This window comes from Theropithecus gelada, chromosome 12 (genome assembly GCF_003255815.1).
Source record: "Theropithecus gelada isolate Dixy chromosome 12, Tgel_1.0, whole genome shotgun sequence".
NCBI classification, from domain to species: Eukaryota; Metazoa; Chordata; class Mammalia; order Primates; family Cercopithecidae; genus Theropithecus; species Theropithecus gelada.
This window is the reverse complement of record NC_037680.1, coordinates 58,548,788-58,561,294: the sequence shown is the minus strand read 5'-3', so window position 1 is coordinate 58,561,294 and position 12,507 is coordinate 58,548,788. Positions and strand designations below refer to the sequence as shown.

The 12,507-nt window shown below is 37.2% G+C and overlaps 1 protein-coding gene across 4 annotated transcripts in view; it reads left to right on the top strand.

Moving 5' to 3' along the window:
• The window catches only part of PDE1A (phosphodiesterase 1A), a 403,806-nt gene extending 400,126 nt beyond the window's left edge, over nucleotides 1–3,680 (top strand). For 2 of the 4 annotated variants that reach the window (XM_025404059.1, XM_025404061.1), the window contains exon 15: nucleotides 682–3,233. The gene's annotated coding sequence lies outside the window, so the exon portion shown is untranslated. Of the gene's footprint in view, nucleotides 1–681 lie in introns of all 4 variants that reach the window. The other 2 variants (XM_025404058.1, XM_025404066.1) reach the window with 2 other exon arrangements.
• The last annotated feature ends 8,827 nt before the right edge of the window (nucleotides 3,681–12,507 follow it).

Here is a 12,507-nt window from a genome sequence, read left to right as displayed (position 1 = left end):
ATCCTGGCTAACATGGTGAAATCCTGTCTCTACTGAAAATACAAAAAATTAGCCGGGCGTGGTGTCAGGTGCCTGTAGTCTCAGCTACTTGGGAGGCTGAGGCAGGAGAGTATCATGAACCAGGGAGGCAGAGCTTGCAGTGAGCTGAGATGGCGCTACTGCACTCCAGCCTGGGCGACAGACCCAGACTCTGTCTCACAAAAAAAAGAAAGAAAAAAAAAAAGAAATCCCTTATTTTTGACAAGGTATATAAAGTGCAATGTGAATTGCCACACAGTAATTGATACCTGTGTGTGACTAAGTGATGACCTTCAGTTTCTATGTTTTCTTTTCTTTTTATTTATTTATTTTTAAATTCACAAATAAAAATGGTGTGAACATGTTTTTTTGAAATTGTGGAATGGCTAAATCAAGCTGATTAACATATGATTAACATATGTGATTAACATTACTTCACATGCTCATCTGTTTTTGTGGGGAGAACATTTAAAATCTCTCTTAGCAGCAGTTTTCAAGAATATGATGCATTGGTTTTTCACTACGGTAACCATGTTTTACAGTAGACCTCTTGAACTGATTCCTCCTATCTAACTGAAATTGTGTACTCTTTGACGAGCATGTGCCCAACCACTCCGCACTCTTCCTTCTCTGATCTACATTTTCATTTGGATTTTATTTCAGGACAATGAAAACAGCATGAAAACATCCTGAATTCTCAACTTTCCACAAAGCTATAGCTCCTCTTTCAATGTAGAATTGGATTGGGCCATTTTAATTGACTCCTATACAAGGAATTAAGAAGAACATAAATTTTGAGCTAGCAACTCTGGTCAAATAAATACACTCAAGTTTTTATCAGAGTTTTTGGCCAGTGCTTGTGCCAGTTTTTTCCCTCCACAATTTGGCCTTCTTCAATCAAGCCAGAGGAATTTTTGAAACAAAAGTCAGACAGTTTTTAATTTTTCTTGCTTTTACTCTGTCATAATGACTGTGCAATGCATGTGCAGAAGATGAGATATTTCAAAATTTACTTCCTTGCACTGTCTTACACAGAGTGCTATAACTATAAATTTTTCAAGGTCTTAAATAAAAGGAAGCAAAAACAACATTATGGAAAAAAATTTTTTTGCTGTGCTGGGGAATAGACTATTTAGATTGTCCTTCTTATTTTAAATGCATGGGAACGGAATGACAGGCGGGATGCTGAGGAGCTGGTTGAAGCATCAGAGCAATGCTACAATCCAACAATGGAGCATTAGATCCCCAGCTAGGTGGCCTGATGAACACTGCGTTTGTAAACTCTCATACTGGGAAATGGCAGCGAAACCTTCCTCTGAACCCGTGTACAAGCCTGCGTCCAGCCCCATGGTTTCAAAGCACGAATGCATTACCTCCATGGGTGTGGTTACAAGTAAGTCACATGCTATCTACAGTTCATGATAACAAGACCACCAGCCATTGGTGGAGACAGACACTAGAATGGAAAATGAAATTTGCCAGTGGGATGTTTATCCCATCAGGATGTAACAAAATATTTTACCAGCCAAGAGATAAGAGACAAGAATGTGTGTGTGTGTGTGTGTGTTCAAAAATGTCTATGAAAATGAAAACCCACACTTTTCTGTACAGATAACATTATTTGACGTGACTTTTATATTTTACTACACAGAAACAAACTGCAGCCCTCAGAGGCCCTGCTTCCTTGTCATGTTTTGCCTGAGCATGTGCAAACCCTTTCCTTTGCTCAAAGCTGAAAAACTACCTTTATGTGTTGTTATCTGACAAGAAAAGTCAAGCACAATTAGATGTTGTAACTTTTCACTGTACAAGCATTGCAATGATTGTGAGCTTCAGTGAATTTATCTTTGTGAAAGGTAAAAACTGGCTGGAAAGAATCAAGAGTAGCCATCAGTTAAATCATGCGAAGGAGAATCCATCCATCCTAACGAGTTTTCTGCTGCACCTGCTTCCTTCCTGGGTTCCACTATGTTAAGCAATATTTTAGGAAAGAGTACAATCGGAAGCTTTTAAACCTAAGTGGTGAGATTTTATAACTCACAACTTAGATCTCTTTTAATGTGTAAGCCATATTCTATATGCATAGTTAGTATGCATCATTGTAATTTAAGATATATTTGGATGTAGGCTGTATAAAATGCTTTTAATTGTTCTGTGAATAGATCCTTGGCTTTAGTGTCACCTGAATCTTGTGCAAAACACAGCTAAATAATTGAATTGTATCATAAACATTACAATGTAATTGATATTTTAAATGTAAGCAGTAAGATTGATCTATAATAATGTGCTGGGAAAAACATTTATAGATATGTACATCATGGTTACTTTTTGTCCTTTCAAATGGACTTTTTATTTCTATTTATGGAGAGACTGTAACTACTGCTTTTAATGTCTTTTTAAAGCAAACTATTTACCAGCTAGAAAATATTGTGCATTTAAAATAGAATCTATCTGGGGAGTGTAATTACTGTTGTTCCTATTTGAGCCAGTTGTCTGTCAGTAAAGCTATAGAATCTCTCGAAGAAGTAAATAGAAATACTACTTCTTAAATGTCATAGGAGGCATATCCACTTTGTTTCTATCAATCTTTAAGATCTATAAGACCTTATTACTAAAAAGTAGAGGAATATAAAGAATTCATCAATTTCTGTATATGGGCTTTAACCTAATTTCCCAGGTTATGCGACTTATAAAGCACTGTGACCAAACTTCCAGAGAGAGTGCAAAAAAAAAAAAAAAAAAAAAAAAAAAGTTTTACTCCTTCAGAAGAATTGTCATGCTGCGGCTGTACTTATTTTCCTAATCTCTCTCTTTCTATCTGCTACACTCCCTCCTTCTCTTTTTTTTTCTTTTAAGCTTTTATATTTCTTCCTTTGTTTTCCTCTCTGTAAGACAGCTACTACTTAGCACTAATTAGTAGAAAGTCAGAGTGGAGGTTATCTGTGCCTGTCCTTTCTGCAAACATTACTGTTGAGCCCATCTGAAGAGAGGGATTGATAGGTTAGGCTGCTGCGCCTTGAATGTACTGCTTTGCATTTTTAACCTCAGCTTCCCAACACATATATCTTGGAGTTTATATGCCTTTTCATTTAACCGAAACCTCTTTTATTTAATTTTTAACATGACAACCTACAATTCTTGTGTTTTTATTATGCTGTATTTTTCTGTATTTCTTATTACATGTGATTGCTAAATAAATCATGTTTGACGGAAAACTGTGAAACATTTGGCGTTTTATGTAATTCAATTTAGTGGGGCATTGAAAAGTTGGAGAAATTGGGGGAAACCCAAAGGAGATCAACTTAAAAATTGATAGGAGTTTTGTAAGAAAGTGCTTTTTGCTCCATTAAAGAAATACTGATTGAATCACTTATTACTATACCTATTATTCATAAGCTCCTGGCTGGAAGCATGGTGCATATATGAATATGGAAACCTTTCCTCTAGAAATTTCAAGTCGTATAAAGGAGATAATCTACACAGACTATAATTTATACATAATAACTAAAATGCCGCATAAAAATGTAACGAGTTGCAAATAAAATGCACCTATGTATATTTGAGGAGGTAAAAAACTGCTTCTGTCTTCAGAGCTTTCAAGACTAAGTGGTGCATCAGTTGGCGTTTAACAAATAAAAACAAAAGTTTATAAACATTGCCTATTTTCCATGTGTGCCCTCCATGTAAATGCTTAACAATATTATCTCAAATTCTCACAATAATACAGTAAAGTGGTGTTGGTATGAACAAAGGAAACCAAGTCTCAGAGAAAAAGCTTTGTCCAAGACCATACAGGTCTCCATTGGCAGACTCCACACTGGATTTGGTTCTATGTTTCTCCAGCACCTTTTTTTCTTTCTACAACATCCACATGGGGCTGGGCAGAAGCACAGCAGAAGGAAAAGCTCTGTGAAGAAGAGCAACGTGAATACGGCAACACCAGAGAAGAATAAAGAAGCAAAGAGTGTTGAGTCAAGGTGAAGACCCAGTGAGTCTCAATTAATTGAAATAAGAGTAACTGGCATGATATGTGTGAAACCTTAGGCTGTGTCTCTATGAAGCCAATGAATTCCAGAACAAGATGTAAAAACTTAACTGGTCATCAAATATGTGACACTTAGTTGAATTTTTTACTTTAAGTATGATTACATGATACATTTCCACCTAATATCAAAAGTTTTTTCAAAGGCTATATTTTAAATATAAAAGTCTGTATTTATATTTAGAAATATAATTTAGATATAAAACACATATCTCCTTTGGAAGCTACAATATACTAAGCCTTCTGTCCTCTGTTTACATGTTTTTCTAAATAAAGCAAAGCTTATCTACCATTTAGTACAAGTCCTAGACAATAAAGACAATGTATATTTTAGAGTCAAAAAAGCAAACACCTAATAATGTCCTGCATTATTACATTATTCTTTTAACTTCTTTGGAGGTAATTGTAAATATTTAAGATACATTTTCTATATATGAGCCAACATTATGTTTAAAGCTCTAGTTGGGGCTTTTTATCCCTTAATGACATTAATTAATTTCTACGTAATTTGCTTAATATGTGCAAAGGTTGGAGAGTTTCCTTTGCATCTCAGTTGATATATTTTATCTCTGACAATTAAAGAGTATAATTATGTAGTTTTCATTTATTGTAGTGATACTAGTGCATTATATTATTTTCTTACATTATCTCTTTTACTTCCTACAACTACTCTGTAAGACATTAGTATTCCTTATTATAGGTAAGGAAATGTGGCAGAGGAAGGTAAAATAATTTGTGTAAGGTCAAGCAGCTAGTAAGTAGAGGAACCCAGATTTGAAGTCTAAGGGAGTCTGACTCAAAATCGCTAGGCTAGGTTGCCTCTGGCCACTGAAGTAGGATCTGTCATGTTTTTTCTACTTATGATATTCATTACCTTCCTTTTTTACTCTTTGTTCCGTTTTGCAGGCTCTTGTTCCTGAAAACTACCACTTTGAGAAGGCAGAATTTTCAGTGACCAACAGCAGGATTGTGTGTGCTTTGGTGACCAATTTAACCATGTATTACTGTAGACAAGCTGTCTTTTATTTTTGTGGATGGGAGAAGCTGTATTCCATGCTTAATATATAACTGTAAAATGTTCTTTTCAAAAGTAACCACCGGTCCTCACTCTAGATTCTTGTTGCTTAAAATATGGTCCACACCTGTGAACTTCTTAAAAATAATCTCAGGTTTCTCTTAAACTGGAATCGGCATTTTACAAAGGTAACTACGCAGTTTCTATACAAATCACGGTTCTAGATAGTCATTACATACTATGGAGATAATTCTAAGTACCTACTAGCCACTTAAATACAAGGTTGTTTTTCTTCACAGTAGAGGTTTTTAATAAGTGGCTTTGACTCCTATACCCTTCCTCAGGTCTGTCAGCAAACATCATGGAACAAAGGCCAAAGGTTCAGGCTCTTGTGTCATTTAATGAGGTGTATATATCTGTATTGATGAAATGTAGTTCCTTACATGAATAATTAGAGGAGGACTTGGAAGAAAGACATTAAATGTGTGAGCATGACCATATGGCTTTTAGAGCAAAAAAATCTTTGAAAGCAAAATTATTAATAAGAGGCATTAACATAGTTGATTGATCCTGTTTTCATTGGCCTATCAAATATTGTATTTGAATTATACAGCATACGAAGGTCAACTTTACCTTGCACAAGTGATAAATACATAACTGTTAGCCTAAAAACGTAGTTTGAGGTGTTTCACTCTTATCTGTCAGCTTTTTTTAAAACCTTAAAATATAGAAAAAGTTATGGAGAATATGCTTGAAATGTATGGGATAGGATGAGGGAGAGGACATTAAACATTAGAGCTAATTGACAAGTCTAGAGTGGAAGGAAAAGAGTTTGTGTTCAGTTTGGAAGCAGCAAGCCATCTGAATTCAGAAACAATACACAAGGGAAAAAAAAGAAAACAGGGAGCTGAGATTGGTTTATAGAAGGAAAGGGAGCTGGGTGTATTTTCACAATGACAAAAGCCCAGAGAGTGTGCAGGATGGGTAGCTGGGAGACCTCATTCCATCTGAAACTGTGGGGTGAACCCACAGTGAGAAAAAGGTTCATATTAGGCAGTAGGAATGAGGGAGAACTGAAAGGGCAGAAAGATGGGCAGTGTGTGAGATGACATTTGTTCTCTGGTTTACTGAAGAAGCATTGGCTTTGGGCAACTGAATTTGGTTGGGCAAATTTTTCTGCATATGGTACAACTTTCTGTCTTTTTGAGTCCTGTATTTGCATCCCATCATAAGCCAATCAACAGTGTAATTGTTTCTTCTGTGGGTGTCTTTTTTCTGCTTGGGATTTGCACATTGAAAAAGGCTGAAGCATGCATAGGATTCTCAGGAGCCTCCCCTGACCACGAGGACTTTTAAATTAAATAAATACAAAACTCACAACATTTAGCTTTTCTCTAGGCAAAACCAGGCTCAGAAAGCCCCACTAATGTGGCAACATCATGCCTTCAGGTGTTTCTTGCTTTCAGAACACAGAGTTAGACAGGCACCAACCTATTCAGAAGTCAGATGCTCCCAAGGTAATGGGAACTAAGCATGTGACGAGGTACAAAACCAAGGAGCGGTAGTATTAATCCATGTGCTGTAATTTTAAATTTTAAAATAACAGAGAGACCCAAGGCACGTTTAATAAACTTCCAGAAGGTAAATAACAATAGCCACTAAATGATGTTATATCTTGAAATACACAGCTGAGGTGTATACACATACACACACACACACACACACACACACACATACACACACACATAAAATCATCCTGATCTCATACATTTGGAAGAAAAAATTAATATTATGAAGATCTGTAGTGAGCAAGAGTTTATACGACGAGCAGGAATCTATTTTTTTCCAAGTCAAACTTTTTTCTGTAGATACGATCCTATAAATTATCTTTTAGAGACCACACGCCCCCTAAAAAAAACTTTTTTTTTTCCAAAATCCTTAAGTTCGGATGTTGATGAAGTGTTTACTTTTACCCTCGACTTCATTGGCATTCCATCTTGCCATTTCTAAATTGTTACCTAAATATAGATATAAAATATGTCCTTTTTAATGTGCTCATCCCAAAAGTTATTAAAGTGCATTAGAATTCATTACTGAAAATTGATTTTCTGATGAATAATATCATACGTGCATATGAACAAGTGAACATAAAAATATCTATTTATAATTAAGAATATTCGTGTGCATCAAGCATGAATTTTACCTTAGTATGTGTGTATGTTTGTGTAAATATTAAATTAGAGATTTCAGACGGGCGCAGTGCCTCACACCTGTAATCCCAGCACTTTGAGGGGCTGAGGCAGGCGGATCATGAGGTCAGGAGTTTGAGACCAGCCTGGCCAAGATGGTGAAACCTTGTCTCTACTAAAAATACAAAATCAGCCGGGCTTAGCGGTGTTTGCCTGTAGTCCCAGCTACTCGGGAGGCTGAGGCAAGATAATCGTTTGAACCCGGGAGGTGGAGCTTGCAGTGAGAGGAGATAGCATCATTGCACTCCAGCCTGGGCGACAGGGCGAGACTCCGTCTCAAAAAACAAAACAAAACAAAACAAAACAAAACACATAAAATAAATTAGAGATTTCAAGTCTAAACTCCTTGTTTTCTAACTCCCGCTCCACTCATTGAAATCACAATCTTCCCACTGAGAAACAGGAGCAAATGACAGCTACAGTACCTTTTAAGTGACAGTTTGAATGACATTTGTCTCAGATTACAAAAGTAACATGCATTTAATCTCTTATTTGTAAACAAACTCCATTTTGTTGTTGTTACAGATAGCATCTACATAGCATTCTTCACTTAGTCTGCAAGGTAGACTAGACATTCCATGGGGTCAGGGGTTTGTTTTGTTATTTAGTTTTCCCATAGCCTAACATGGCTTGCACACAGCATAGCCTGACTGCTTTTGATTGAATTCGTTAGGTTGAAGTCAGCTATATATTCCTGAAGCCTTTCGGGGTTTACCTCTTAAGGTTGTTGTGATAATTAAGTATATTGATAGAGGTAAGGAACTTAGAGCCTATTGACTCATATACTTCAGTGTTAGCTATTGTTTGTTCATTTATATTGGCATTTGTTCCTGGCTATGCAAGGCAAACCTATTAGGTTGGTGCAAAAGTAATTACAGTTTTTATATCTGAACATGCAATCACTAAAATTCATTGAGTGCTTACATAAGTCTACTAAGTTCTAAGTTTCGTGTCTCTACCAACTTGTTTCTCACAGCAATCCTAAGAGATAAATATTACTGTTATATCCATTTTATAGAGAGGAGGACTGAGACAAAGCTAGGAGAAGCAATGCATTCATGGTCTTCCATCCCAGAAGATGCAGGCTTGGGATTCTGATTTCAGAGGTCATGCCCTCAGCATCGTTTTACTCTTTCAAAACGAAACCAAACTTCAAAAGATTGCTGAACTTGACAAAGTCTATGGTTTCTTCGGCTGTTGAGAGCCTGCCATGGCATTGTGCTTGGGTCAATTTAAACTTAAAGCATATAATTTCTCTAAGGCTTATAGACTGATTTCTTCTTTCTAATCAAAGAGTATTGCATTGCTCAAGTCTACCACTTTACCTGTTTTGAACATTTGGCTTCTCTTTCTAGCTCTTTTTACTTTGTCTTTTCTGTATACTGTTATTATGCTAAATCTCCCTAATGAATTCTTTGGACATATTGCTCATCTTCTTAAAAATAATTTCTCCTTGTCTACATCAGAGGTCAGCAAAATTTTTCTGTAAAGGGTCAGACAGTAAATATTTTAGGCTTTGCAAGACACATACCATTATACCACCCTCATCCTGCTGCTCCTCCTCCCCCTCTTCTCCTTTCCTTTCTCCTCCTTCTCCTTCACGATTTTCTTCTCCACCTCCTCCTTCTGTTTCTTCCGATCCTTCTACTTTCTCTTCCTTTTCTCCTTCACAACCCTTTAAAAGTCTAAACCATTCTTAGCTGGTGAGGAGAGAACATGCTAAGACCAGCTACATGGCAAGTTTGGCCCACAGGCCTGCTCTGCACAGCACTACTATTTCAGGTCAAAGAACTTGGTGCCCTAGGAAAAAGAATGAGGCTGCTTCTGCCAGGGACAGTCAGCCCAGGAGCTCCAGCTTCCCCAGGCCCTGCTAGCCACCCTGAGGACTGCAAAGGTCACTATCTATCTCCAGCACACCTGCCACTCATTCCCAGTACACACATCTGTTTGGAAGGCCTGGCTACAGCACTGGTTCTCAACCCTTAGCATGCACCAGCACAGACTTGAGGTTTGTTAAACTACAGAAGTCTAAGCCCCATCCCCAGAGATTCTGATTCAGTAGGTCTGGGATGGGGCCTGAAGCAAAGCGAATGCTAGTAGACTGGAGATCTCACTTTGAGAGCCACTGGCTGGCAGGTAAAGCTTAAACTCCTTAGCACAATGTTCAAAGCCCCTCACAGACTAATCCAGCCCATTTTCAGTTATAGCCTTCATTACAGTATTCACTGTTCCTGATGCCTTTGCACTGAGTGCCTCTTCTGCCTGAGTCTTGCTGCTCCCTTTGCCATCTTTACCTGTCACAGTCCCTCCTTCCTCTAAGAGTCTATGCATTTGTCCACTCCTCGCAAAGCCTCTTCTCATTCTTCTAACCAGAACTCCATCTCCTCTTTGGATGAACGCTGATCTGCTGTCCCTCTGTGCGAGAGAATTGTAGCTCTCTATCATACACTTGCTGCTGGGTTTTTAGGGAAGAAAGCACTGAGTTTTACACGCATTAAGTGTTCAGTAAATATGTGTTGAATAAACGGATGTGAATAACTGAATTAAGGCAGGGAAGAAAAGTGTATTATTATTTATCCTGCTTGGTATGTGATTGAGTCAGTCCTTTTCAGATAACATCTCCAGTTAATTAAGTCAAAATAAGACCCACTTTTCAAGCACTTTAGATCTGTAAAATCCCAAAAGCCATTTATGTATTTTTTTCTCAGAGCAGACAAATGAGGAGTGCATTAATTCTTAATAGCATACTAAAAGCAAACCTGAATTATGTGAGAGAAATAATAAGATCTCTTTGTCTCTCTCTTGTCTGTATGCTTGGGGAGATGGGCCTCCTGGTGTAGAGACATGTTTGCAACAGTAAATCCTAGACTTTGCTAAGGAGAAAAGCCCACATTTCCTAGTCGATTTCCTACAGCCTTGACGATTAATAATGGAACCATACAGGACTTAGAACAATAATGAATCTAATTCTTAGTCATTGGTGGTTGGTAGCTGCTAACCTTAACATTTCCTAATCTGAAGACATTTCTTAACCATTAATACTTCGATAGAATGGTAAAATAATGACAAAGAATATTTAAAGGGTTCAGACAGTACCTGACCCATTGTTGCCCCTTGATGAACAGAAAATAATATTATTTTGTATTTATCCAGATACCATTAAATTTGTTAAATTTTATGTGGAAGACCTGAGGCAAGAAATATCTCACCCAAGATATTTCATGAAATTTGGCCTTCAGTTCAATTTTGGACTTAACTTTGTCATTTACCAGTGCTATGGTCTTGGACAAGCTTACAATTTTTCATCTATAAAATGGAAATAATAAGAGTGCCTATCTAATAGGTACTTTTGGAATTATTAAATGAAATGTTCTATATAAGGTTCTGAGAATATCACCTGACACATGGAAACACAGAAATAATATGAGCTATACAAATAAAAACTTACCTAGAGCTTCATCCCTTTCTTTTAAAATTAATTGATATTTACAGTTTCAAGAGCTTAGCATGGCTTTAACTTCAGTAGCAATATCTTAAAAGTGCACATGATGGAGAGGGTGCTCCATGCAGAGTAGACCAGCCATTCTATAGTAAAGATTATATTATCATTAATTTACCACTTATGTCCCTGCTTGAGAGGGAAGGCTAAATTATACATATATATTAATTAGATACAGAAAGAGATGAATATATAGATTTACATATGTATGTGTAGGTAGATATGTTTATTTGTTGGTTGGTTGCTTTATCATGCAGCTATTCTATTTGGGGGAACAATTTTAATGCAAATATTAAAGAGAAAAATATCAACATAAAGATAAAATAACAGTAACCTTTATATTTCCTAGACTGTTCATTAAATAAAAAAATATCATCAGACATCCAAGTGCACTGAGAAGCAACAATAGCAGTTTCTCAAAGAGGAAAACTATGTACACATACATACATACACCCATACACACACACAGAACAGCAAACTCCCCCAATTTCCGGACTTTTCATTAGCAAAACAAGCTTTCTGCAGAGGAAATGAAAAAGGAGAGGACTTTTCATAATGTGGAAACTGTCCAAGTGAGAGGAACAGATGCATTCGACAAGGATGGTAAGTCAGATGCAGTCTAAAAGTCGAGTGAGTCAACATTGAAATAATCATCAAACCTTTCCTCAGATAGAAATGGGGGCAAAAGGAAAATAGCCATGGTGCAAAAGACATATTCATGTGGCGATGACTTAGCAGCAGTGGACAGGAAGCTGCTAAGAATAAGTTGTGTAGCCAGAGATGGAGAGGGAAGGAGCTGGCCTTGCCCTCCCTCAGGTCCTCTCCCTCTGGCCATCTTTCTCTTTCACCAGAGGCGCCCTTTGTGAGGACCTCCTCACCTCTCTTACTGTGTCCAGTTTACTCTGGATGTCCTCCTCTGTTCTCACCTGGCTTCTTCCTAACAGACGAGAATGCAGAAATTATAACTTTTTGAGGTATTTATTTAGTAAAGTGGGTTTTTTTGTTTGTTTGTTTGTTTTTGAGACGGAGTCTCGCTCTGTCACCCAGGCTGGAGTGCAGTGGCACGATATTGGCTCACTGCAACTTCCAACTCCCCAGTTGAAACAATTCTCCTGCCTCAGCCTCCTGAGTAGCTGGGGCTACAGGCATGTGCTGCCATGCCCGGCTAATTTTTGTGTTTTTAGTAGAGCCAGGGTTTCACCATGTTGGCCAGGCTATTCTCAAACACCTGACCTCAAGTGATCTGCCAGCCTTGGCTTCCCAAAGTGCTGGGATTACAGGCTTGAGCCGCCGCACCCAGCCCTTTAGTGAAGTTTTATTCTCTGTGCTTAATTTAATAAAAATCAGGTTAAATTTCTTCTCTATCTTTCTTTTAAAAAGCTTCTTTTTTATTTCTGTATAGCAAAGCATTTTATGTATATACACATATATATATTTAGTGTACATTTTTATATATGTGGATATATATATATTTTGCATACACATACCTGTGTATATAGAGATGTATACAAACACATATGTAAATTATAGACACACACACACACACACATTGCTCAATAGAAAAAAATTTTAACTCCACATTGCCCAATGAAAGAAAACAAGGTGATTAATTTTGGCAACTATATTTTCCCCAAAATATTGCATTAAATTATCTTTTACAGATATAGGTTTGGGTGTTTATGAT